Source organism: Bos grunniens, chromosome 11, assembly GCF_055505025.1.
Source record: "Bos grunniens cultivar Pamir isolate PY7600 chromosome 11, Bosgru_T2T1.0, whole genome shotgun sequence".
NCBI classification, from domain to species: Eukaryota; Metazoa; Chordata; class Mammalia; order Artiodactyla; family Bovidae; genus Bos; species Bos grunniens.
The window spans coordinates 36,472,280-36,500,142 of NC_141175.1; the positions used below are offsets into that span (position 1 = coordinate 36,472,280).

At 46.8% G+C, this 27,863-nt stretch overlaps 1 long non-coding RNA gene across 2 annotated transcripts; it reads left to right on the forward strand.

Moving 5' to 3' along the window:
- Window positions 1–173: 173 nt before the first annotated feature.
- On the forward strand, window positions 174–26,641 carry LOC147362924 (uncharacterized). Of its 2 annotated transcripts, XR_015136608.1 has the most exons (4): window positions 174–763; window positions 907–1,057; window positions 2,074–17,021; window positions 19,153–26,641. It is a non-coding gene; the product is annotated as an uncharacterized LOC147362924 (long non-coding RNA). The 2 variants fall into 2 exon arrangements; XR_015136607.1 differs by having other exon boundaries at window positions 174–1,057.
- Window positions 26,642–27,863: the final 1,222 nt, after the last annotated feature.

The window sequence follows — 27,863 nt, forward strand, 5'->3', positions numbered from 1 at the left end:
TCTGATGGTTGGTTTATTCTGTCTTTTCTTCCTATCTTTTCTGTCGCTTCTCTTTTTTTCCTTCTAGGCTTTTCTACCTTTGGCTCCGTGGGCAGAGTTGGTCTTTCTGTTGGGAATGGGGAAGCAGGGAACAGCTCCCTGGGAATCTCTTTCAGCAAAATTAGAAGGTGAGCTGCTGGGGGTGGGCTGCCTAGACCTTCCCCACCTCCTTTCTCATGCTTCTTTCTCTTTACCCTCTCCAACCCCTCCCAGTCCCATTTCCCACTTCTTAGGGCCTGATTCTCAGCTAGCTGCCACGTACTGCCAAATGCTAGCCACTAACAGTTCACAGGGCTGTCCCTTCCTGGGGGCACTTTGGATTTTGTTTCAATAAAATTGACTCTGGGGACTTGAGAATCTTCAAAAAGCCAATTTAAGGTATTGCTCAGAGGGTCCAGGTGGTTGCATGAGGTCATACGCAGGCCTCTGGAAACAACCAAGGCATGTACATAAGTGGGACAATCACATCCCGACGTCCTTTTTGAATAGACACAGGTTGGTGGGTGTGGAACACTGAGAAGTGTCAGCTGGACCCTGCCCAGGAAGCCGGGGGTAAATGAGAGTGTCTGTCCTGGGTGCTCTAGGGAGACACACATGTGAGTAGTTAGCAGTCAGGATGGTCGGCAGCAGCTGAATGTTAGGCACTGAGTTACCACTCCTAACCTGCGGAAGAGGAGCCCAGAGTGAAGGCCTCGTTCCTTGGAGGACCCAAGAGCTCTGGACTGTGAGAGTTACGGGCACTCCGAATCCTAGCCCTGCCTCTCTACTTGTAATCTCTCTGAACCAGAGTTTCCTCTCTGTAAAGGGGGAGGGTATTGATAGTGCTGTGGGAACCCCCATGTTTTATCTCCTTTCCCTTTTGAGAAGGCCTGGGGTGTGAGGAACCGGACATTCAAAACTCTTGGCACTGGGTCTCCCAGCAACAACTTCTGCCTGAGGAAACAACACAGGCCATGGTACCTGGGGTGTCTCAGTGGTACCTGCATTTTTCTGAGCAGTTGATGCGGCTCTTTTCGGTGTAAGTGTCCAGGAGGCAGATGCTGGGAATGTTCACATCAGCTTCAGTCGGCTTTCTGGGTTATGCTGCCCTGAGAGAAGCATGTGTCTCTGCTTGCCTCTCATGCCTAGGCGCTTCCGTCACATTTTTCATCTTCCAGTAACACTTCGAAATCTCCTTCATTTGTTTGAATTCCCACCTCTTCACCCACATGGCAATTAGAGAGGTTGGTGATTGCCAGGTGCTTATTAAGTGGAGTCATAAGTAGTCCTGCTTCTCTGGGCAGCTGTAAATGCCTTAAAAGCATGCAGAAAGCTTCTTAGTTTTGTTTTGTTTTTTTTTTTTTTTAATTGAGAAAAACAATAAGGGGCCACTTCACTGGGTTCTAACAGGGTCTGTTGGGGAATTCTACAATTCCGGCTGAGTCTAGGCTGTCTTGGTCCAAACTGGTTCAGTGATCTGGCTTGATGGTAAATGCTGTCGATTACATTTCTAACAGAGTTGGAGTTCTTTGGACTGAATGGGGTTCTCTCCCAGGAAAGGCATCTTGGTGAGGAACTCCCAGGACCTAGAGTTTCCCAAGTGGATGCTTGTCACTGGGCTTTCTTTGCTCACTGGACCACTGCTGGCTAAGGGAACAGGAATTTCCCCCGGAGTTGCCATTTTCCAAGGTGGTAGCTATGTTTGTTTCTTAGGCTAGTGAATGAAACGGTATATGTGAAGGCACAAGGAAAGGTATCAAGTGCTAAAAAAGGAAAAAAAAAAAGGAGGAGACTTGGTTATAAACTTGACTGATGCAACTTGATTATAGCATAGCCCCTGGGTTTTGAGCTCCGAGCTGTGTTTGAAATGAAAAGGTGTGATTTCCCCTTGGGTCCTGTGTGTTTAAAGGATGGATGGGTACTTGTTCGTGGGCAGCCCAACCCCGCTGGCCCAGGGCCCACCGGGCCTGAAAGTCGAGAAGGAGTGCTGATGGCCTTCCCTCCCCACCAGCCTCGCACCTGCCCTTGTTCACGAGTCTGTTCCTCCCCTGACAGAACAAAAGGACTGTTTCCTGAGACACTGTGAGCTGTTAGGACAAGTCCACCCGCCCTTCTTCACAACTGGTCTTCTCCTTTTCTGGACCTGCCTGGAGTGGAGAGAAACTGACCCCCGATTCTGCCCTCTGGGATGGGATCATCCTCCTTCCTCCCCACGGGTCCCAGTGGACAGTCAGATGGCCCAGGAGAGCATCTGGGGCGCCATCCGCAGGCTGTGAGCTGTTGTCTCTGCGAAGTTCCCCCTGGTTTAAAGGAAAAAATAAAGCCTGCTCCAGGCTCCACCTCTGGAACTATCAAATCCTTAATCAAACTAAGCACCTTCAGAAGTCCTTGTTAAGGACTCAGCCAGTGAAGTAACAAACCAAAATACACACACTCAGCTGGTTGGTAATAGTGCTCAGCTGAGTGTCTCTGAGGACACTTGGAGGTCATGCTTACACATGGGGGGACTCCAGTCTTGATCCAAAGGTGCAGTACAAGGTGCTATGGGACCTTGACTCTGGGGCTGCCCTGGAATATAGCACTGCCGTGCCCTTCGGGACATTTAGAAATGATTCAGTGTTTATGCAATTTTTTTTTAAATTGAGGTAAAATTCACAAAACTATAAAAGCAACCATTTTATGAACTTCTCTGGCAGTCCAGTGGTTGAAACTTCCAGTGCAGTTTGGATCCCTGGTCAGCGTGCTAAGATCCCATATGCCTCCTGGCCAAAAAAAACAAAACATAAAACAGAAGCAGTATTTTTAAAAAATTCAGTAAAGGCTTAAGAAATACTGGTCCACATCAAGAAATCTTTTAAAAAGTAACCATTTAAAAGTGAACAATTCAGTGGCATTTAGTACCTTCACAATGTTGCGCAACGACCATTTCTGTCTAGGTCTAAAACATTTTCATCACTGTGAGAGGAAGCCCCGACCCATTACACAGTTGCTCCCTTCCCCCTGCCTCCAGTCCCTGGCAACCACCCATCTGCCTACTGTCTCTATGGATTTATATTGAGGTAGAACTTTTGAGAATCCCAATGACTCTATTTTCTGAACTAAAAAACAATCGTGAGACCTTAGCATGGAAAATAATAGCTATGAATAGTGATGTAGTTTCCTTCTTATTTTAGCGCTTTGTAGATTTTATATGCTTTCACTTACCTGGTCTTATTCAGAAGCCCAAGAGACAAATGTTGCTGAACATGTTGGAAATTATCAGCTCCAGGAGAAATTCCTTTTCCCTTACGCAGTGGTGTGTCTGGTACGCTGGCAAATACAGTCACCACCTTGATCTGCTGCATGAGGCATGCATTTGTTTCTCAAGGAAAGATGGAAAAAATCTGAAAAGACAGATTTTGTTCATGGATAAAAACAGGCACTCTTTTTGTGTTGTAAGCATAGGAAAACCACATTTAAATTAACTTAAAAAATTAATGTAGATGGAGACTGTCACCATCATATTCTTACAGGTATGATGGAGAAAATATTCATTCAAAATTATTTTTGTGTCCCTAACAAGTCCATGACACCATGCAGACACCACTGGGGATAAAGTTGTAAAAGACTGTTTATACAGAAGTTATATAAGGTGTTTCTTTGCCTCACAGTCGTGTTTTCATTTGAAATAACAATTACTACCTAGAGGTTTCCCTCAAGGTGGTTGCAATGTGATGGGAGGAAAGGGACAGGAAAGAGATATTCACAGTAGAATATGGTAAGTGGCTCAGCTTGTGGCTGGTGGGGGTTTCAGAGAAGATTCTGTAGTGGAAGGGTCCCTGGGCTGGGAGGGGAATGGAGTCTGTACAGAACAGAGTGGAGGGTGGGCACGCTGGGCAGGGAATAGTCTGAGCAAAGACCTGTGCGGAAGGAAAGCATGGGGCAGCCTTGGGAACCAGGAAGGAGTACCCAGCATCTGGAGCGTGGGCAGGTTTAGGGGATGCTGGAAATTTAACCTGAGATCTTAAGAGCCTCAGTGACAGTCTTGAGTCTTGCTGTCAGTTGGTCACTCAGCCCAACGTAGTGCCTCTTTGTGCCAGGCTGTCCCCTGTGCTTTGGAGATAGAGGTGATAAGCACTCACATGCATACATACACGCACACAGAGGTGATCAGTACTCACATGCACACACACCCACACGCACACACCAGCCATTGTCTAATGGGGCGGTCTGATCACATAATTACAAGGTCAGTGAGCACCTCAAAGACATATAAGCTGTTGTGGCTGTGGATTATCACCGGGACTTTCCCTAATCAGGGGGGCTTTTCCAGAACTAGCCCCACTTAAGGTGAGATCCCAAAAGTCAGCAGAAATGAGACCTTTGTTTTGAGGTATTGGGAGCTGTAAATGAAGGGCCAGTGGATGCGGCTACAGTCACTCTAGGAAGATTAAGGTAGATGTGCAGGATAGATGGGGGTGGGGCAGAAGGAGGCCAGGGGCTGGGAGCCCTTGAGAAGGCTCTGCCCACAGCCCAGGAGAGAGCCAGCCTGTCTCCCATCTGCCCTCCTTCATCTGCTTTAACAGAGAAGGGGTTCTCCTGCTCCCTAAAACTCATTCCTCCCAACTTCTTCTCAGGGATCCTCTTCAAGTAGCTTCTTCCTCTTCTTATTCCATCATTGACCTCTACCTCTCTAAGGGTCCTTTACTTTAAATGAGGTCAAGTTTTGCCCATTTAAAGAATAAGAACCCTCCATGACTCCACCCCTAGGTCAGCTTCAGAGGAGTTATCTCTCCGTGCTGGGCCCACTTCCTCACCTCCCACTCTTCCTTCAACCCACTCAAGTCTGCTTCCACCTCCACTGTCCTGAGGCTACTTCCTTGTGACCAAATCCTGCAGACTTGTCTCAGCCTGCATCTTCCTAGGCTGTAGCACCACTGACGGCTCTGCTCACTGCTCCTTCCTTGCAGGGCCATTTTCTTTGACTTCCTTCTTCCTGTCCTCGTCTCTTCCTCACCACCACCAACTCCTGTCTTACCTCCTAAGTGTGTTTCAGATCTGAGTGTTCTATCCAGCTCTACTGTTACCATCCTTGTACAAGCCTCTGTCATCCCTCACCCAGACAACTCCGGTCACCTCCAATTGCCTCCTGCAGTCAGAACATCAGCATTGTGTCTGTAGGTTTTGGGTCCCAACCACTAAACTGATGATGTAAGTCTCCCACCCGACCCCTGTCTTAGAGGTATATCAATTAGGATTACATTCAGCTGCCAGTGACAGAAAACCCAAATAAGCAGAACTGTGAACACACAGAGCTTCTTTCTCTCCCTTAAAAGTCTGGAGCCAGAAGCTTGAGGGCTGGTCTGGTGGTTTCAGGAAGTTGTCAGGGGCCAGGATCCTCTTTCCTGTCTGTTCCCAAGGTATGGCCCTAATTTCCATGATCTACATTCTAGCAAACTCTAGCCATCATATTTGTTTTCCAAGAAACAATATGGCAGAAAGGGAAGGGAGCTTCCCCTTCCATCTTTTATTTCAACTCCCATTTTACACAGACTTTCCTGAAAGTCCTTTAGACATTTCTGCTTATATTTTGTTAGCTAGAATGTATACACATGGTCAGAGCTAGCTGCAAGGGAGTCTGAGAAATGTAATCTTAAATACAGCCTTAGTGATATACAACCTTAAGGCATAAAATTGAGGGTTGTGTTATTGAGGCAAAAAGGGAAGAATGGGCACTGGAATAACCAAAGAGCAGTTTCTACCATAGTCACCCTAAAATTCACATGCCCCCTTCTTGTACATCAAATTCTTTCCTTTCCTCCCCAGGGGAGATGACCCTAAAACCTCATGCAAATCAAGGATCATCAGGCTATGTGCAACCCTCTTCATGGGCTCCACATGGTCTGAGCACATAGACATGAAAACCCTCCACCCTATGCTGACTATGGCAGGTGGAATAGGAGCAGGATAACTGCAATGAGGACTCCCATTCAGAGAAAAGAAGCATGGGAACACATCCGGCACTGGTTCATGACAACAATCAGATGCTGATGGGCTGGAGGAAGGAGCCCCCCTACCCCGGCAGTGGAGCTTTGTCCATCGTCCATGTCTCTGGGCTTTTCCTTCTGGGAGGCTCTTATCCCCCATGGCTACCCCTGAAACAGGCATTGGTGAGAGGGGCCCCTGGGAGCTTCAGAGTGTTCACCTCTACTTCCTGCTGCTGCAGATTGTAGATCCCAGCGATTGTATTAGGAAGTAATGGTCATAGTCAATACTTTTAATTGTTTGTTCAGTGCTTTCAAAAAAAAAAAAAAAACTTAGCAGGCTTTCAATCTATCTGCTTCTGATCAGTTTCTTATATAAAATCCACAACTACAGACCTGCAGCCATCATTCTAACACTGCAGGGGAACCAGGGGGGACTTGAGAAAGTTAAATTCAAACTTGCCCTGTGCCTAACCACACTGCAGTTTACTTTGTGAAGTGAAGTGAAGACCTTTAGAGTGATATGTAAGGGCATCTCCTCCCAGAGCGCCCCTCTCCCTTTGCAGTCTGGGACTTCAACTGGAAGATAGACAATGAAGATACACACCTGACTTGCTCCCACACTTGCGTTCTTTCTCACCTCCTCCCCGCCATCCTCCAGACCTGAGATCAGGGCTCTCCTGTCTGTTCTCCTCTTTAGATAAAGCTCTAAGGTCAGTTCTGTCAGGCTGGCTTCTTGATATATTACAGAGAAAGTTAAAGACATCCAGAATATCCTTTTTCTTAATAAAGACTGTCTTTCAAGACCATTGTCTGGCTGAAGAATCTGATTTTGAATGTCTGCAGCTCAATACTCCTTATCCCCTTCTCTGAATATTTTTTTCTTTGGTCACTCTAACACCACTTTCAAGGCAAGCAGACCAATGCACTGACCAGGAAGGTCACATACACAGAAATGCAAAAGAGAAATGCAAGTGATCCTATTTTTCAAAATAGGATCCTGCTTACATCATTCAAGACTTCCTGTTTTGCTGAGGGTAAGTCCAAAATGTGTAAGAGTGTTCTGTGGTTTGATTCCTGCTACCTCCCCAGCTTCATCTGGTCAAACTTCCAGCCTCACATTTTCACAAGAACCACACTGGACTTTTCTCAGTTCCTTCAGCATGTTTTGCTGAGGACCTTCATAATAGCTTTAGTGTTGTCTGGAAAGCTCTTTGCCTCTCTCACTGACCATCTCCTGTTCATTCATTCCTCAGGTTTCAATTTAAAGGAACTGCCATGGCATCCCTTAGAGTACCTTGCACATTTCAGACTATTTAATTATTTTAAATAACATATGATGTATCTCTGCTTCCCATTGGAAATCAGCTGTAGAGGGGGGCAAGAATGACCTCTCTTCTGTCGGCCTGGCACATCCTTAGGTCATTATAATCTCTAATCTACATTAGAACAATGAGTTTCTAAAATGCAAAGCTGCTTGTATTCCTTCTCTTTTCACTCAGGTTAAAATCAGTCTCCTTTATGCAGCTTCCAAGGCAAAGTGTGATGTGGCCCTATCTTTTCTCACTTGTCTCCCTCTCCCCTTCTGTGTTCATCTAGATTGAAACATTGTTTAGGGTATTGTAGGGGCTGAACCTTTGCCTGCAAGTCTTCAGGTAAGTTATGCCAAACTCCTGGTATAAATGACTCTCATCCTTTGGCTCCTAGCTGAGAGAGCTGTATTGATGGATGGATGGACGTGCCATTCATCCTGTTCTAGGTGCCAGAAATGGTGCTAAGTGCAAAGGAAACAGAATGAACAAGGCAGACAGCATCCTCAGTCTATCTGCCCTGGGTAGCCTCACACTGAGGCTGAGTTACCTGTCTTTCCTCTGGGCTCCTCTGGCTCTCTGAAAAACCTCTAGCAGTGCCTCATCACACTGCTGCAATGATTGCTACCTGTCTCCCCTGCCAGCCCTGAAGCTGTTTGTTGAATGACTCTGCTGCTGCTACTGCTGCTGCTAAGTCACTTCAGTCGTGTCCGACTCTGTGTGACCCCATAGGTGGCAGCCCACCAGGCTCCCCCGTCCCCGGGATTCTCCAGGCAAGAACACTGGAGTGGGTTGCCATTTCCTTCTCCAATGCATGAAGAGTCGGACTTGGTCATGTCCAACTCTCAGCGACCCCCTGGACTGCAGCCTACCAGGCTCCTCCGCCCATGGGATTTTCCAGACTCTAGGAAGCATCAAAGTCCTCTCGTGTGGGTAGTTACAAGAAATAGGAAATGGCATAGAACAGATGAGCTGGGCCACAGACTCTGTGGGCAGGGGGTGCAGGGCAACATGGGCCGGGGGCAAGGATAGACACAAAGGAAGCAGAAACGGCCCTTGCTGTTCCTCCTTTCTTAGGGAGTTACAGAAAGCGGGGCCCCAGAAAGGTGTTTGGAGCCAGACACAAAAGGTCACATACCGTATGATTGTGTTTCTTCCGTTACTGGAATAGGTACACCCACAGAGGCTGAACGTGGGCTGGTGGCGGCCAGGGGCTGGGGAGAGAGAGGATGGGGATGATGGGTGCAGGGTTTTCTTCTGGGGGCAGGAAAACGTTTTAGAACCAGGGAGAGGCGGTGGTCGCATGACACTGTGAAATGTGATAAATGCCGCTGAACTGTACGCTTTAAAAATGGTTGATTTTATTACATGAATTTCACCCAAAGAAGGGAGGAAGGAAGGAAGGACTTGGAAGCTGGAGGAAAGGAGAGAGCATTTCTTTCCCCTGCCAGTCCCTGATGAAGTCACAGAGACTGCTGGGACTCTGGGGCTTGGTCGGCTTTGACAGGAGAAAGAGTCTCCCAGGGCGTCTGGTTCTTCTCTAGGTACAGGTAAGCCTGGAACACCAGGACACTGGCCCCTATGCACCCAGGCATTGGCAAGAGTACCACAGTCTTCTCAGATGCAGGAACTAGAACAACAGGCTTTCCTCGATGCAGAAGAAAATGCTCGGCACATGTATGCACCAAGAACTAGGTCTCGAAAGCCAATGGTGAATAAGTGTTTGTGAGGGTGCGTGCTCAGCGTGTCCAGCTGAGGGGCAGTGTGGTCAAAGGGCAACCACCCAAAGGGGCACTGCCTTCGAGTCCTTCCTCTTTCAACAAATGGCTATGTGATCGTAAGCAAGTCACTTTTCATTTCTGAATAAAAATAAAAGCCACAGCCATTGCTGCTGCTGCTGCTAAGTCGCTTCAGTCATGTCCGACTCTGTGTGACCCCGTAAACGGCAGCCCACCAGGCTCCCCCATCCCTGGGATTCTCCAGGCAAGAACACTGGAGTGGGTTGCCACTTCTTTCTCCAACGCATGAAAGTGAAAGTGAAGTCGCTCAGTCGTGTCCAACTCTTCGCAACCCAGTGGACTGCAGCCCACCAGGCTCCTCCGTCCATGGGATTTTCCAGGCAAGAGTACTGGAGTGAGTGCCATTAAGAATGAAAAATGGTACGGTCACTTTGGAAGACAGTTTGGCAGTTTCTTATAAAACTAGGCACACTCTTAAAGTTTTTTCTTACTTTATTGAAATATAGTTGATTTACAAGGTTGTGTTAGTTTCTGGTGTACAGCAAAGTGCCTCAGTTTTGTATGTATACATAATGGTTTGCATTTGCTAATCCCAAACCCGCACTCCATCCGTCCCCCTTCCTCCAGCCCCTTTGGCAACCACAGTCTGTCCTCTGTGTCTGTGAGTCTGTTTCTGTTTCATAGATCAGTTCATTTCTGTCATATTTTGGATTCCACGTATAAGTGATAGCACGTGGCGTTTGTCTTTCTGACTTCACTTGGTATGATGATCTCCAGATCCATACGTGCTGCTGCAAACAGCTTCACTTCATTCCCTTTACGGCTGAGTAGGAATCCATTACACACACACACACCCCACATCTTCTTTATCCATTCATATGTCAATGGACATTTTGGTTGTTTCCAACACATACATATCTATCAACAGTTACCTTAAGTGTCAATGAACTAAATACTCCAATTAAAAGACAGAATGGCAGGTTGGATAAAAAACAAGGGCCTACATTAAACATACTCTTTATGAACCCGCAGTGGTGCTTCTAGGTATTTTCCCAAGTGAGTTGAAAAGTTCTGTCCATGCAAAAACCTGCGCATGGATGTTTACAGCAGCTTTATTCATAATTGGCAAAACTTGGAAGCAACCAAGATGCCCTTCAGGAGGTGGATGAAGACAGAAACGCTGGTTTCCATCCAGAAAATGGAATATTATTCAGTGATAGAAATAAATGAGTGATTAAGCCACAAAAAGACATGTGCAGGGTATTGTGTGGACATAGAAGGTGTGCTTTTATTCGATGAACTTGCTATGTAAAGGGTATGTGTAATAAGCTCTTGGAAAGAAGAGTTACTTTAAACCAAGGGCAGCGGCCTTTCTCAGACCTGTGGGAACAGGAACAGGTGTGTGTGTTGTGGAGGTGCCAGAGCTCTCACTTCCTCTATGTTCTCAGGAGTCCTGGTGGTGACTTGGGTCATCCCCACCCACACTCTGCATACCAAGCCCAGGGTCCAGCCCTCAAACAGCAGTGAGATGGAGCATAAAGGAACCGTGGTGGCCCTTCTGGATTTTTCACACTCAGGATAGAGCCAAGAGCTGACCCTGAGGGATCTAGCATTGGGGTTAGCAGGCATTCAAGTCTTTAAAGTCCTATTGGGTGGCTCATTAGCTGTGTGAACTTGGATGAGTTACTTAACCTTCCTGAACTTCCATTTTCTTATTTGCAAGATGAGGCTAACCCTCCAGAGGATTATTGGAAGGATTATGTGAGATAACATACTTAAGGTGACTCAAACACAGTAAGCCCTGCATAATGATTTACACCATTGTTATACAGCCCTCCTTCCTTCTTACAACACAATGGAGGTGAACCCAGAGAGTGGAAGCAGCTGGTTCAAGGCTATACAGCTGGCTCATGGCTGTCTGGGGCTTCCTCTGAAATCATTTCCCTGGCTGCCTTGGTCGGGCCTATTCTGAGAATCCCTAACAGATAGGATGAATTGATAGCCTGCATTTCACATCATAATGAAATTACAAAACTATAGGCTGCTACTTTTTTCCAGCTCTGCCACTAGTTTGCAAACTGGGATGGTTTGTTTGAGCTCCTCTGTGCTGAGTTCCACCCACTTCACGGAGTTGGCCTCCCTGTGGGAGACAGCAGGGCTCCAAGGATCACACACCTCTCCCTCTGCAAGAGCTATGTTAGCATTCCAGAGCCCCTGGCCTGCTCATCCTGCAGCCAGACCCGGTGCCAGACACCCCACCCCTACCTCTCCTGAGTGGACCCAGACTCATCAGCATTTCCCTGACTTTGTGACACCTTATCCTCTCCTCAAAAGTGCTGCCTGACATACAGATCTTTTGTACAATTAAAATGAATCGAAAGTACGTTATTCTCTTTGGAACATTTCACAACAGCCCTGGACATAATGAAAGACATGTCGGTATTGTGAAATAGAACCAGGAGTTCCAGCTCCGTAAAGCTGTCTCTGACACCCCAAAGCCAGGCATTTGGTGACCGGCAGTGTCTGCCCTGGGCACATCTCCCCTTTGAAATCTCTGCTACTTTGGACCCCTCCCATCCCCTCCTCCCACCATGTCGGAGCTCCTGCCCCCATAACTTCTGTCTCAGAAGCCATCACTCCTTCCCCTTCTCTGTGCTGCAGACCTTGCTGCCCACACCACCCCAAGGGCTGGAAGAGCAGGTGTGAGCAGGTTAGGGCCATGGCCAAGAAATGCAGGTGGCCTTTAGCAGCTGGAAAAGACAAGGAGATGGATTCTTTTCTGGAGCCTCCAGAAGGAATACAGGCTTGTAGAAACCTTGATTTTCATCCAGTGGGATATCTGATCTACAGAGTAAGATAATAAATATGTGTTATAACATATTATAACATGTTATTGGCCAGAGATGTATTAATATGTCTTTTGTGCAGTTCAGTTCAGTCACTCAGTCATGTCTGACTCTGCGACCCCATCAACCACAGCACATCAGGCCTCCCTGTCCATCATCAACTCCCAGAGTTTACCCAAACTCATGTCCATTGAGTTGGTGATGCCATCTAACCATCTCATCTTCTGTCGTCCCCTTCTCCTCCTGCCCTCAATCTTTCCCAGCATCAGGGTCTTTTCAAATGAGTCAGCTCTTCGCATCAGGTGGCCAAAGTATTGGGGTTTCAGCTTCAACATCAGTCCTTCCAATGAACACTCAGGACTGATCTCCTATAGGATGGACTGGTTGGATCTCCTTGCAGTCCAAGGAACTCTCAAGAGTCTTCTTCAACACCACAGTTCAAAAGCATCAATTCTTTGGCACTCAGCTTTCTTTACAGTCCAACTCTCATTTCCATACATGACTACTGGAAAAAGTATAGCCTTGACTAGATGGACCCTTGTTGGCAAAGTAATGTCTCTGCTTTTTAATATGTTGTCTAAGTTGGTCATAGCTTTTCTTCCAAGGAACAAGTATCTTTTAATTTCATGGCTGCAGTTACCATCTGCAGTGATTTTGGAGCCCCCAAAAATAAAGTCTGACACTGTTTCCACTGTTTCCCCATCTATTTCCCATGAAGTGATGGGACCAGATGCCATAATCTTAGTTTTCTGAATGTTGAGTTTTAAGCCAACTTTTTCACTCTCCTCTTTCACTTTCATCAAGAGGCTTTTTAGTTCTTCTTCATTTTCTGCCATAAGGGTGGTGTCATCTGCATATCTGAGGTTATTGATATTTCTCCCAGCAATCTTGATTCCAGCTTGTGCTTCCTCCAGTCCAGCGTTTCTCATGATGTACTCTGCATAGAAGTTAAATAAGCAGGGTAACAATATACAGCCTTGACATACTCCTTTTCCTATTTGGAACCAGTCTGTTGTTCCATGTCCAGTTCTAACTGTTGCTTCTTGACCTGCATACAGGTTTCTTATGAGGCAGATCAGGTGGTCTGGTATTCCCATCTCTTTCAGAATTTTCCACAGTTTATTGTGATCCACACAGTCAAAGGATTTGGCACAGTCAATAAAGCAGAAATAGATGTTTTTCTGGAACTCTCTCACTTTTTCGATGATCCACCAAATGTTGGCAATTTGATCTCTGGTTCCTCTGCCTTTTCTAAAACCAGCTTGAACATCTGGAATTTCACGGTTCACATATTGTTGAAGCCTGGCTTGGAGAATTTTGAACATTCCTTTACTAGTGTGTGAGATGAGTGCAATTGTGCGGTAGTTTGAGTATTCTTTGGCATTGCTTTTCTTTGGGATTGAAGACTTTCTTTGGGAATGAAAACTGACCTTTTCCAGTCCTGTGGCCACTGCTGAGTTTTCCAAATTTGCTGGCATATCGAGTGCAGCACTTTCACAGCATCATCTTTTAGGATTTGAAATAGCTCAACTGGAATTCCATCACCTCCCCTAGCTTTGTTCGTAGTGATGCTTCCTAAGGCCCAAGACTTCCCTGGTGGCCCGGATGGTAAAGCGTCTACCTACAATGTGGGACACCCAGGTTCAATCCCTGGGTTGGGAAGATCCCCTGGAGAAGGAAATGGCAACCCATTCCAGTACTCTTGCCTGGAAAATCCCATGGTCAGAGGAGCGTGGTAGGCTACAGTCCATGGGGTGGCAAAGAGTTGGACATGACTGAGTGACTTCACTTTCACTTTTCCTAAGGCACACTTGACTTCACATTCCAGGATGTCTGGCTCTAGGTGAGTGATCACACCATCGTGATTATCTGGGTCGTGAAGATCTTTTTTGTACAGTTTTTCTGTGTATTTTTGCCACCTCTTATGTATTTTGTTACCTGAACGTTATTGACCGGAGTGTTTCAACACTCACTACATAACAATTTGTTGGCCACAGGCATTTCTTTCTGCAAAAATACCCCAGTCGATAATGTGTTAAGTCAGAATGTTTGAGATTATTTGTTACAGCAGCCAGTGAACCAGTGAAGTTGCTCAGTCATGTCCGACTCGTTTCGATCCCATGGATTGTAGCCTACCAGGCTCATCCATCCATGGCATTTTCCAGGCAAGAGTACTGGAGTACTTTTTCCTTCTCCAGGGGATCTTCCTGACCCAGGGATTGGACCCAGGTCTCCCGCACTGCAGGCAGACACTTTACTGTCTGAGCCACCAGGGAAGCCCAGTTACAGCAGCAGTAGGAAACTAACATGGTGGGTGTACAGCTGAGATAAGCAACAATACTCATGGCAATAATTAGTGTTTATTGAGTGTATATAATATGCCAGATGTTATTCTTCTGCTTTGGATCGTGTATTAGTGGGCTAGGGCTGCCATAACAAAATGTCACAGACATTTGTTTTCCTAGGGTTCTGGAGGATAGATGTCCAAGATCAGTGTGCCCACAGGGTTTATTTCTCCTGCGGCCTCTTTCCTTGGCCACCCTTTTGCTCTCTCTTCACGTGGTCTTTTCTCTGTGTGCCCATTTCTTTGTCTTTTCTTCTTCCCACAAGGACACCAGTCACATTGCATTAGGGCCCCACCCTAATGGCCTCATCCTAATGTCATCACCCCTTATAGGGCCTGTCTCCAAATAAATTCTGAGGTACTGGGGAGTTAGGGCTTCAATGTGTGAATTTGGTGGGGGACACAATTCTACTCATAATATGTGGATTATCTCATTCAATTGCCAAGTAACCCATGCGTTAGAACCCTTATTGTCATAATTTTACAGATAAGGAAACAGGCTCAGAGTGGTTAAGTTGCTTCTCCAAATTTACATAGCAAGTAAATAGCAAGGCCAGGTCTGAGAATAATCAGTTCATATCCTTTGCTCTTTGTTTCTATGAGAGAAATGTCTGCCGTTTGGGGTTTGCAGGTGCACGGGGGCTGAGGAAACATTGATTGATGAAGGAATGAGTGGGAGTCGCTCCCACGACTCCTAGAAGAACCCTGGCCAGGCTGGGCTGAGCCTGAACGCAGCTTGTGCCCCAGTTCCCCAGGTTGGCAGGGAGTGCTTCCAGGGGAAAACCAAAAACCAAGCAGGAGGTGGGTAGCCAGGAGGGGTGATGAGGGGCGGAAGGTGCTATCTGCTATTCCCCGATGAGCACACTCCTCAGAGGTTTTCTGGGTGAGGGGGTGGTCTGGTTTCTCTTAACCCTCAAAGAACTGTGGCAGTTTTGTAGCTTGAGGTATCCCATGGGCAGCGCTGGGATGCTAGTGTCAAGTCCCTCTACCTCTAACTCCAGATTTCAGGTATTCAGATGTCCCAAGAGAGCTCCTCTTCAATATGGACAATCGTGGCCAGCTGCAAAGGAGGGATGGACAGTGACATGGCCAGCTGTCCCTTGGACACAGGTGGCTGGCCAACACCCAAGGCTGAGGCTGGCCTTGCCTTGACCTGGCCTGACAGCTCATTTTGGTCACTGTGGCAAAGGAGACAGCTGCCCATGAGGGCCAGGCAGGTCTTTGGCTGGTCGCCCAAATCAATGGGAATGGCCCAGTTACCTCTTGGGACTGCAGAGAACAGTGGCCTTGGAGTACTCAGCTCTCAGAGCATGGAGCTCCAGCAGACCCTTCCCTAGTCAGACTCTCAGCTTGCTGTGGTCCAGAGCCTGCCATGCAGCCCACCACCCCTGCTCTTGGCATCTTCTCTCCATTCTATCCTAGTCTGTAACAGCATAAGGTAGAGACACTCTGCAACAACTTTATCATGATCCAATATGGCACTCATAGAGGGTCACTCAGTCATGTTTGACTCTTTGTGACCCCACAGACTGTGGCCTGCCAGGCTTCTCTGTCCATGAAATTCTCTAGGCCAGAATGCTGGAGTGGGTAGCCATTTCTTTCTCCAGGGGATCTTCCCAACCCAGGGATTGAACCCAGGTTTCCCTCATTGTAGGCAGATTCTTTACTGTCTGAGCCACCATGGAAGCCCCATAGAGGGGAAATTGAGGCCCAAAGGGTCAAATAGAAGCTAATATGGCTCCTATTTCATCCTAGGCTCCTGGTGTGGGAAAAATGTAAATATTGTGTAGCCTTATTCTTCCCACTCACCATGACAAGAGTTGAATTTCCTGTATAACATTCCCAGGGTAGAATGATTACCCAGCCTTTACTTGAACTCCTTCAGCGATGGGGAGCTTACCTTTTTGTAAAGCAGCCGATCACAACCCCTGACCAGGCTGGAGAGTTCATCATCATACTGATCCTTCTCTACATTGTGTCCCATCTGCGTGCTGCTGCTTCCACCCATTGTCCCCACCAAAGATAGCCATTCCCTGTTCCTCACAGCTCTTCAAAGAACATCATGGGGTTGAGCAGGAGGAAAGAGATTCAGCCTTGTCTAGCCTCAGGCAAGGTCTGCCCTGAGATCTCAGGCACACTAGAGAATGACTTCACTTTTCTGACCTTCTCGATGAACCGGCGCTGCTGTGAAGGGCAGAAGCGTGGTGGGCCTCTGGGCCCTTTGGGCCACAGATACACAGCCGTGCTGGCTGGGAAGGCCTCAGCCCACTGTCTGAGTCCTGGTGGGGCTTTTCTGGGTCCCTAGGGCCTGGAGGGAGGGACACGACATCCCAGAGACAACGATGACCTTGGAATTTGACCATCTGGGTCCCTGTCCTAGATTTACTGCTTCCTAGTTGGTATCCTTTAAGCTCGTTGCTTAAACTCTGAGCTTTAGTTTCCTCCTCTGTAAAATGAGGAAATATTGTTTTGTTATGAAGATCAAGTGACATCACATGTGAGAAAAAGGTTTATCAACCAAAACAGGCTCTGCCAATGAGTAACCAGTTCTAGCCATTAGCAAAGGGGCTTGTGGGGCTTGGAGATTTCTCTGGTCTGGGCCTTCCTGGGAGGGTGAATGTCTGAAGCAGAATTGGTTTAGACAGGACTTCAAACTCCTCCTCAAGCCCTGTGGCTGGTCCTTTGGCACCCTCATGGCCTCCCTCTGGCAAGGCATGATGACGGAGCTCCATGCCTGTGTCTTCAGGAGCAGACTCTGGCCCAAGTGCCTCAGCCCTGCTTTAGAGACCTGGAGAAAGCAGGTAAGCCTCACGAAGTCAGGGTATGGAGTGGGGGCGAGGTGGGAGGTATGAGGCAGGGCCCCCTCACCCCCAGCTTTCAGGTGATTCTCCTCTCCTCTCAGGAGACCCCAGGGCTGCCTGCCCAGAGCCACACATGCATGGCCTCTGCCCATCATGGCCTGTCATCCCTCCCTGCCCAGCCTTTAATATGCTCAGTCTCTTCAGTTGTGTCCAACTGAATGGACTGTACCCTGCCAGGCTCCTCTGTCCATAGGATTCTCCAGGCAAGAATGTTGGAATGGATTGCCACTCCCTTCTCAGTCTTTAATATAGACACAGGTTTATTCTCATTCCCCAATAGAAGGGTTTACTGAGGGAAGCAATTGAGGAGTGGGTGTGAGGCCCAGCCTGACAATAGTTGAAGAGCATGAAGTGAGGGGATCTCATCTAATCCCACTCCTCATTGGACAGATGGGGCCCTGGGAGAGGAGGGCTGCTCCAGCCCAGTACGAGGGGGCTAGTTTGCTGTGCTGGGGACTCGTGCGTCCCAAGCCTGGGTTCTTTCCTGGCAGCTTCCTTGGCTTTCTGCAGACTCTGAGCCTCCAGGCTGGCTTCTGCCAGCCCTGAGCCCCGTGACGGGGCAGAGATGGCAGTTGCCCTCACCCTGCTGATGTCACAGGAGCAGGAGGCCAGGATCCTTCACAAATAGCAGCATGTCACCACCCGCCTAACCCCAATCCGGTTTATCCTGAGTTAGCAGAGGCACCTGTGGGATGGACTCCCCAGGTGGAGCCGGCTGGGCGGCTCCAGCCTTCCTCATGTCACATGCCACAAACGTGGGGGTGGGGGAGCTAGGTCTGGATCATCTCGGGGCTGTGAGATGATGTGGGTCTGGTGGGTGGGGGCAGGCAACTTGTCTCAGTGGGGCACACCCCTGCCCCACAATGGCAGTGGCCATCCAGGAGGCTGAGGGCAGCATGGGCAGGGCCAGTCCCCTGGCTGGTCCCAGATACAGGGTAGATGCTGGGCTGTGCCCGTGGCCTCCCCTCTCTGCCTGCTCATCCACTCAGCTTGGGCTCCCATGCTATAAAGCAGGAACAAGTCCCATCCCTTACCTGCCTGGGGGGACATTGAGCCGGAGTGAGATAATGTCTGCACAGCTCAGCCCTCCACCAAGGAAGGCAGCCTCTAAACACGAATCTATTTTTACTGCCTAGAGCTCTGCCTGACTCCTTCTGGGGGCCTCTGCTGCTGCCTGGCCTCCTGGAGACAGACACGGGAGCTGGGCCTGTGTGTAGGCCCTTCAGGCCTGTCCTAGGCATGGTAGTGGCAGAGGCAGCTCCAAGCAAGCACCCAGCCCCTAGCTTTCTGGGCCCCCTGGCCCTGGGGCTGGATTAACTCCTCACAGGCCATTGTTCAGGGTTCAAGGAGCCGCCCGCTCCTGGCATTCTGGTTCCACCAGGAGTCTGGGCGGACAGGCGTGGCCGGGGCCTAATGAGCAGGGTGTGCCCCGAGGAGTTGTTAGGAATAGGGTGACAGCTGTGGGCAGGTCCCCGCCCTCGGCTTGTGGGCGGGCCGGCTTGCACAATAGTCACCTGGGCTGGGGGTACCGCACGGCATCCTGGCCAAGTATTTATTTTTAAAAAACAAATACTCAGCTTTGGTGGTGGGGCAGAGAACGTTTCTAAATATTTAAAGGACATCTTGCCAACACTTTTTAAACCCCCAAATCTATTGTATTAGGAAAGCTGATGCGAGTTTATAAAATTGTTCCCAACTACAAACTCCAGGAGATACTGAAGGACAGAGAAGCCTGGTGTGCTGCAGTCCATGGGGTCACAAAGTGTCAGACACGACTTAGTGACTAAACAACAACAAAATGAGTAGAACACCAGACCTATATCTGGGTTCTTATCTCCCTCAGCTTACCCCTTCCCCACCAGTTTTAAAAGGAAAGGGTTTCTGCAATCACTAGGCAATTGTGGGCAGGTGGCCTCACCCCATGGCCATCCTCCACACCTGCGTCAGGATGGGTCTCCTGGTCTCAGTCCTCTGCAGGCATACAGCCTGCTGTCGTTTCCTGGGGTGAAAATCGCTGGTAGGAGGGTGGCTTCCTGGCCTTCCTGGTTTTCATGGTAGAATTGTCACCTAGATCTCCAGCAGCTCATGGAGTCTGGAATGAAATCAGTCCTCCAAGTAATAACCAAGTGGAAGTGGACTCAAAATGCTGAGTGTTTGTGTGTCTTCGGGGGACTGTTTCTCTGTTTTCCAAAGCAGGTCTCCTGCCCGGCAGCAAAGGTTAGTCTGTCTGTTGCATACGTGGGAGAGGGCCTGTTGAGACAGTGCTGAAGTATGTGTGTGTGTGTGGAGTGGAGTCTTGCATCCCAGGTCCTGCTGTCGGCTGGGAGGCTTCTAGCTTAGAAATGGGACTGTGGAATCCAAGGGCTCAGTGGGAAATGCTGTGGGGAAGACGAGAGCAGGCGGGCCTGAGAACACTGTGGTGGTAGCAATGTGTTTTGGAAGCTTTCCGCGGCTGCTGCTGGGTCTAGCAACAGGGCAGACCTTGGAGACACCAGAATTTCTGTGGAGTGGGGCTCAAAATAGAGGCCGTTCCTCTAGAATCTCTTTCTAGGATCATAAGCACTAGGGCCCCAGTGAGGACATCTGCTACAATCCACCAGTCGGCCACTTCTGTTCTCAAGCAGCTTAGTCATTCACCGCGGCAGACTCTGAGAAGACCACGAGATGAACGAGCCTGGGGTGATCTCCAGTCAGCCCAGCTTCTGGTCTCACTCTAGCCTGGATCTCTCTGCTGAGCCCCAGACCCTGTGGACCACCCACCCGACACTACTCATCCAGTCTTCACAGGGCTGCCGTGAGAACACCACGGTCTCTGCTAGGAATACCCAGGGGATTAAAAAATGCAAACCTCATCTCTTCCCACCTCCCCACCCCCCATGTCCCTGTGTTCCAAACAGTGGCTCCTTCAGCCTTGTGGGATGAGCTAAACTCATTCTTCCATTCACCTCTGCAACACACTATAACTTGTATCCTTCCCTCCATTTTTTCCAATTGATTTCAGAAAAATTTAAATTCCACCTCCCCTCTTCTGAGGAGCATTCTTCAGCCAAACCTTTAAACTCTATCTCAGTAGAGGGAGTTTCCACCACCAGCAAGGGAAGAGGGTCACTGGAAAGAACTGGAAGTTGTTAAAGCAGATGATAGCCACTGGGGTGCAAGGAGGTCAGAGTAGAGCATCTAGAAGTATCTTCAGTCTTACAAATAAGATGGTTCTATGTTGTGATGAAGGGATTGAGGTAAGGGGGTGCAGGGGTGATGACTAATTTAGTAGGAGACCTTAAACAAATCCACTCCCCATTCTGAGCTTTCATTTCCCCATTGACAAAATGGGAATGATGAGTTCCATCTCTCAGGGTATATGATATACCCCTTATGAGTTTTTAACACAGACCTGACCAACAGGAGATGCTTGCTAAATGCCAGCTCTCCTTCCCCCTTTCACAAGGCACCAGTCTGCTTCAAAGGCCAGGGGAGTCTGGAAAGTGCCCCCAGAGCATTGACATCCCCCAGGGCACTCTTGGGAGATTGAGGAGGCCAAGGGACCAACCAGCAGGGATGACAGGGACTCTGAAAAATGGGAATCAAGACATTGCCAGTACCATGGCTGTCATGCTGGTCTCTTAATTAGCCTGGGTTAATGAACAGCATGATTCATGATTTGCTACTTCTCAAGGATGCCCTTTCTGTTTGCCTTCCTCCCACCTGGGCCCAACAGCTATTGCCACCCCAGTTCCGCCGTCTACATCACCCGTCAGCCATGTCAGGGAGGTGGGGTCTGTTCTCCTTGGTCCCCTGCGCCTCCGGCTCTGCCCCTGTCTGGTTCTTGGACTGGCTGAGCCAGAGGGGAGTCCCAGCCAGTGCTGAGGAACTTTGTGTAGGAGGCCTTGAGCTAGTCCCTTCAACACAGGTGACAGATGACAGACTTGGCAGAAGCCATACAGGGTGTTATGGGTGGAGTTCAGGCTAGCGGACTGAGGCCTCCTGGTGCAGGGACTCAACTCCTTCTCCTCCACCTACTTCCTTCCTTCAGCCCCGCATGCACAACTGAGGCAGGGCCTTGCCCTTCTTGTACATGCAGACCTCTAGGGGACTGGCAGTGTCCAGTTCTCAGAAAATGCGTTCATGAGAGAGGTCTCCTGCACTTTCCAGCTCCATCTGTCTCTGTCCTCTGGGGAGCCGAGATGGGCTGAGACCTGGGAACTTTAAAGAGTCTGCCATGTTGCTCAGCTTAGAGCAGGGCAGCCTGCTCTAAGACAGAGAGGACTCACATCCTTCTCGGTGCCCACTCACTTGTCCATGGCCATCTGCAGCACCTTCCGTGCCCCTGAGTTACCTTGCCTTCTATTTCAAGGACTACATAAATATTATGAAATTAACTTGCTTATGTTTGACTCTTCATGAGAGTTGGACTGTGATAAGCTGAGTGCTGAAGAATTGATGCTTTTGAACTGTGGTGTTGGAGAAGACTCCTGAGAGTCCCTTGGACTGCAAGGAGATCCAACCAGTCCATTCTAAAGGAGATCAGCCCTGGGTGTTCTTTGGAAGGAATGATGCTAAAGCTGAAACTCCAGTACTTTGGCCACCTCATGCGAAGAGTTGACTCATTGGAAAAGACTCTGATGCTGGGAGGGATTGGGGGCAAGAGGAAAAGGGGACGACAGAGGATGAGATGGCTGGATGGCATCACTGACTCAATGGATGTGAGTTTGAGTGAACTCTGGGAGCTGGTGATGGACAGGGAAGCCTGGCGTGCTGCGATTCATGGGGTCACAAAGAGTCGGACACGACTGAGCGAATGAACTGAACTGAACTGAGTAATATTTTTTAGGCTATATGTGGTAGAATATTTTGTTTTTTAAAATGTGGTATCGTGCTGTGCTGTGGTGAGTTGCTTCAGTCGTGTCCGACTCTTTGTGACCCCATGGACCATAGCCCACAAAACTCCTCTGTCCAGGGAGTTTTCCAGGCAAGAGTAGTGGAGTGGGTTGCTATGCTCTCCTCCAGGGATCTTCCTGACCCAGGGATTGAACCCAAGTCTCCTGTGTCTCCTGCACTGAAGACAGTTTCTTTACCACTGATCTACCAGGGAAGCCCTAAATTGTGGTGCAATACATATTATATCAAATATACCATTGTAACAATTTCTTGGTGTACATTTCAGTAATGATAAGTATTTTCACATTGTTTGCAACCAATCTCCAGAGGTTTTCTGTTTTGTTTTGTTTTTGCAAAACTAAAACTCTAGACCTATTAAATTGAAGAAAGTAGGGAAAACCACTAGACTCTTCAGGTATGACCTGAATCAAATCCCTTATGATTATACAGTGGAAGTGAGAAATAGATTCAAGGGATTAGATCTGACAGAGTGCCTGAAGAACTATGGATGGAGGTTCATGACATTGTATAGGAGGCAGTGGACAAGACCATCCCCAAGAAAAAGAAATGCAAAAAGGCAAAATGGTTGTCTGAGGAGACCTTACAAATAGCTAAGAAAAGAAAAGATGCAAAAGGCAAAGGAGAAAAGGAAAGATATACCCATTTGAATGCAGAGATCCAAAGAATAGCAAGGAGAGATAAGAAAGCCCTCCTCGGTGATCAATGCAAAGAAATAGAGGAAAACAATAGAATGGGAAAGACTAGAGATCTCTTCAAGAAAATTAGAGATACTAGTGGAACATTTCATGCAAAATGGGAACAATAAAGGACAGAAACGGTATGGACCTAACAGAAGCAGAAGATATTAAGAAGAGGTGGCAAGAATACACACATGTACTGTACAGAAAAGATCTTCATGACCCAGATAACCACGATGGTGTGATCACTCACCTAGAGCCAGACATCCTGGAACGCGAAATCAAGTGGGCCTTAGGAAGTATTACTATGAACAAAGCTAGCGGAGGTGATGGAATTCCAGCTGGGCTATTTCAAATCCTAAAAGATGATGCTGTGAAAGTGCAGCACTCAATATGCCAGCAAATTTGTAAAACGCAGCAGTCCACAGGACTGGAAAAGTTCAGTTTTCATTCCAATCCCAAAGAAAGGCAATGCCAAAGAATACTCAAACTACCGCACAATTGCACTCATCTCACACGCTAGTAAAGTAATGCTCAAAATTCTCTAAGCCAGGCTTCAACAGTACATGAACCGTGAACTTTCAGATGTTCAAGCTGGATTTAGAAAAGTCAGAGGAACCAGAGATTAAATTGCCAACATCCGTTGGATCACAGAAAAAGCAAGAGTTCCAGAAAAACAACTACTTCTGCTTTGTTGACTACAGCAAAGCCTTTGACTGTGTGGATCACAATAAACAGTGGAAAATTCTGAAAGAGATGAGAATACCAGACCACCTGACCTGCCTCCTGAGAAATCTGTATGCAGGTCAGGAAGCAACAGTTAGAATTGGACATAGAACAACAGACTGGCTCCAAATTACGAAAGGAGTATGTCAAGGCTGCATATTGTTACCCTGCTTATTTAACTGATATGCAGAGTACATCATGAGAAATGCAGGCTGGATGAAGCACAAGCTGGAATCAAGATTGCCGGGAGAAATATCAATAACCTCAGGTATACAGATGACACCACCCTTATGGCAGAAAGCAAAGAAGAACTAAAGAGCCTCTTAATGAAAGTGAAAGAGGAGAGTGAAAAAGTTGGCTTAAAACTCAACATTCAGAAAACCGAAATCATGACATCTGGTCCCATCACTTCATGGCAAATAGATGGGGAAACTATGGAAATAACTCACTTTATTTTTGGAGCTCCAAAATCACTGCAGGTGGTGACTACAGCCATGAAATTAAAAGCCACTTGTTCTTTGGAAGACAAGTTATGACCAACCTAGACAGCATATTAAAAAGCAGAGACATTACTTTGCCAACAAAGGTCCGTCTAGTCAAGGCTATGGTTTTTCCAGTAGTCATGTATGGATGTGAGAGTTGGACTCTGAAGAAAGCTGAGTGCCGAAGAACTGATGCTTTTGAACTGTGGTGTTGGAGAAGACTCTTGAGAGTCCCTTGGACTGCAAGTAGATCCAACCAATCCATCCTAAAGGAAATCAGTCCTGAATATTCATTGGAAGGACTGATGCTGAAGCTGAAACTCCAATATTTTGGCCACCTGACGTGAAGAACTGACTCATTGGAAAAGACCCTGATGCTGGGAAACATTGAAGGTGGGAGGAGAAGGGGACAACAGAGAATGAGATGGTTGGATAGTATCACCGACGCGATGGACATGAGTTTGAGTAAGCTCCGGGAGTTGGTGATAGACAGGGAAGCCTGGTGCATAGCAGTCCATGAGGTCACAAAGAGTCGGATGTGACTGAGCGACTGAAATGATTAAACCCATTTCCCCCATTTCTCCTCTCTCAAGCCTCTGACAATTGTCTTGTTCTTTCACTGAAATATACTACATATGGTGAGATAAATAGATCTTAGTGTAAAACCCATAAATTTTGACATATGTATGTACGTGTAAACATGTCTCCAAACAAGATGTAGCATCTTTCTATCACCTCACAAACTGGAGTTATTTTCCTTTCCTTTTTCTTTTTTTAAAAAATTTAGTTTATTAAAGCTAAAGCTAACAAAAAAGCCAGTTCATCTATTTCTCCCCGCTGTCCCACTTTCCTGTCTGGCAACCACCAATTGGTTCTCTTTATCTGTTGGCATGGTTTTTAAATTAAAAAAAAAATTTTTTTTAGAGTCTTCATATAATCCTTCTTTTAAGAAACAGTTTTATTAACTATAATCATATCACCATGTTGTACATTAGGTCTCCAGCATGTTTCTGTCAGTCCCCATTTGATAACTATCATCATAGATCAGTTTTCCCTTGTTCTAGAACTTCATGTAAATGACATTATACTGTATGTATTTTCTTGTGCTGACATTTCTTTCAGCATCATATTGTTGAGATTCATCTATGTAGCATCTATCAGTATAGGCACACCCCAGAGACACTGTAGGTTCCATTCCACTGCAATAAATCAAATATTTTTGTACTTAATTCTTTGTCTGATCTGACCTTTTAGACTCCTTTGTCTTGTTAATTTGATGACTTTTTAAAAACTTTTAATTTTATATTGGATATAGCCAATTAACAGTGTTGTAACAGCCCCAGGTGCTAAAGCAAATATTGTAATAAAGCAAGTCACAAACAATTTTTGGTTTCTCGGTGTTTATAAAAGTTACATTTATGCTATATTGTAGTCTATTAGGTGTGCAATAGCATTATGTCTTAAAAAACAATGTACATATCTTAATTGCAGAATACTTCATTGCTAAAAAATGCTACCCATCATCTGACAATACAAGGTTGCCACAAACCTTCAGTTTGTTAAAAAAAAAAAAAAAAGACAGTATCTTCAAAGCTCAGTAAAGTAAGGCACAGTAAAGTGAAGTGCAGCAAAACCACACATGGCTATAGCTTGCTCATGTCTATTGCTGAGTAGTATTTCAGTGCACAGAGATACCACAGCTAGCTTATTGACCCACATATGGATGGACGTTTGGGCTATTTCCAGTTCTTGTGGTTGTGAGTAAAACTGCTGTGAACACTTTTGGACAAGTGTTTGGTGACTATATGTTTTTATTTCTCTTGGGCATATGCTTGGGAATGGAATTGGTGAATTACAGGGCAGATGTATATTTAACTTTATAGGAAACTGTCAAACAGTTTTCCAAAATAGACCCTTTTACAGCCCCACTAACAATGTCTGAGTCCCAGTTGCTCCATGTCCTTGCCAACATTTAGTATTGTTGGTCTTTTTAGGTGTAGCTGTTCAGTAGGTGTAAAATGTGATTGTATGGTGGTTTAATTTGCGTCTCCTGATTAACTCAATGATGTTGAGCAATCTTTAATTGTTTATTGGCCAATCTTCTTTTGTGACATGTCTGGTCAAGTTTTCTGCTCTCTTTTATCTAATATTTCTTTATTTGGGGGGAAGTTCCTTTTTATTGGGGCTTCCCAGGTAGCACTATTGGTAAAGAACCTGCCTGCCAACACAGAAGATGTAGGAGATGTGGGTTCAACCCCCAGACTGGGAAGATGCCCTGGAGAAGGACATGGCAACCCACTCCAATATTCTTGCCTGGAGAGAGGACTCTGGCTGGCTACGGTCCATGGGATCACAGAGTGGGACACGACTGAAACGATATTGATCTGTTGGTATTCTGTATATATTCTGGACACCAAAACTTTGTCAGATATATGTTTGGTGAATATTTCTTTGTTAGACTGGCCTGCCGATTTTTGTGACAATGTCTTTTGATTTTTAAAGAAAATTTTGATGAGGTCTAATATATAAATCTTCCATTAAAAAAATGGTTTGTGCTTTTCATGATCTGTTTAATAAAACTGTCTTCTGCAAGGTCACGAACATTTTCTGCTCTGTTTTCTTTTGGAAGTTTTATAGTTTTAGGTTGCCTGTTTAGGTCTATAATCCATCTTAGCATAGTTTTGGAGTATGATGTAACAGTCAATATTCATTGTTAAATATGTGAATATCCAGTTATTCTACCGCCATGTGAAATTAAAGACTTTTCTTCCCCATTGAATTACCTTGATTTGCTGATAATCAGTTGACTGTATGTGTGTGGATGTAGTTCTGGATTCTGTTCCTTTGATCCCATTGTCTATTCTTATGCCAAGACCCACCATTTGATTACTAGAGCTTTAAACCAGCTCTAGAAATCAAGTCCTAAAGCAGGTAGCAAGAATCCTCCATGGGGCAGCACAGTTTTGAAATATGAACCCATTTCCTCAAGTATGTATCCTCTGCCCTTTTCACCACAATTCTGTGCTGATTGCCAAAGGGAAATAAGCACAATCTCAAGAGCAGTCAAAAAAGGGAGACTTCCTGGCTTTGGTTTTGAAAGCCCAAGTCCTCCAAGGACTAGAGACAAAACATTTGGGGAACAAAGGGTGATAAAAAGTGGCTCATCCATCCACTTCTAGTTAACAATTCTTCTAAGATGAGAGAACCCACCCTAGGCTTGGTGGAAGGAACCAGAACAACCATGCATCCCTACCTTGGGGTTAGAATCTCAGGGAGGCAGGGGAACCCTTGCAGAACACCTCCTGTCTCTGATGGCCCAGGGAAGCAGAATGAATCCTGGACCCTCACTGTGGCCCTGGGGAAGAGCTGTGCCCTGAACAGCCTATGTATCAGAACAATGGCCATCCCAGAAGGGGGATGAAAAGTTACCCTAGTGCGTGTGGTTTCCTGTCTGTCCTGACGCTAAGAAAGGGGAGAAGGAATCATGAATTGACTGTAATTAATGTCCTGCCACTCTAGTAGCAAGGGGTCTGAGCTGAGTCATAGGGAAGGAAAGCAAGTAATATCCTGAAGCACATGAGTTTATTATTTAAAGTTTATCCTGCTTTAAATGGAACTTCTAACAATCCATATTTAAATAACTGAGGCTAATGATAATAAAGAGTGAAGGTGGAGGAGAGGAGCCCTCCTTTCTGCTGGGAGAGGGACTGGCGAAGAGGAATCAGAGGGGTGCAATGGCCAGTCCATTCGCCTGCCTCACCAATGTTTTAGCTCCTGCATCTAGGATCTCAAGATGCTGTGAAACAACTCATCCTGTATTCTTCTGAGATCTAGTGCCTCCTCTGTTCTGAAATGCCTTATTAAAATCCCTCCCCTTGATGCATCAATCTTGTCTTGAGCAATTCAAAAGACATCAGAGTGGGTCCCATGTGACACCTCAAGATCCTCATGGGGCAACGCTTGAAGGTGAGTCCCATTTCCTATACGGAAGGACCATCTGG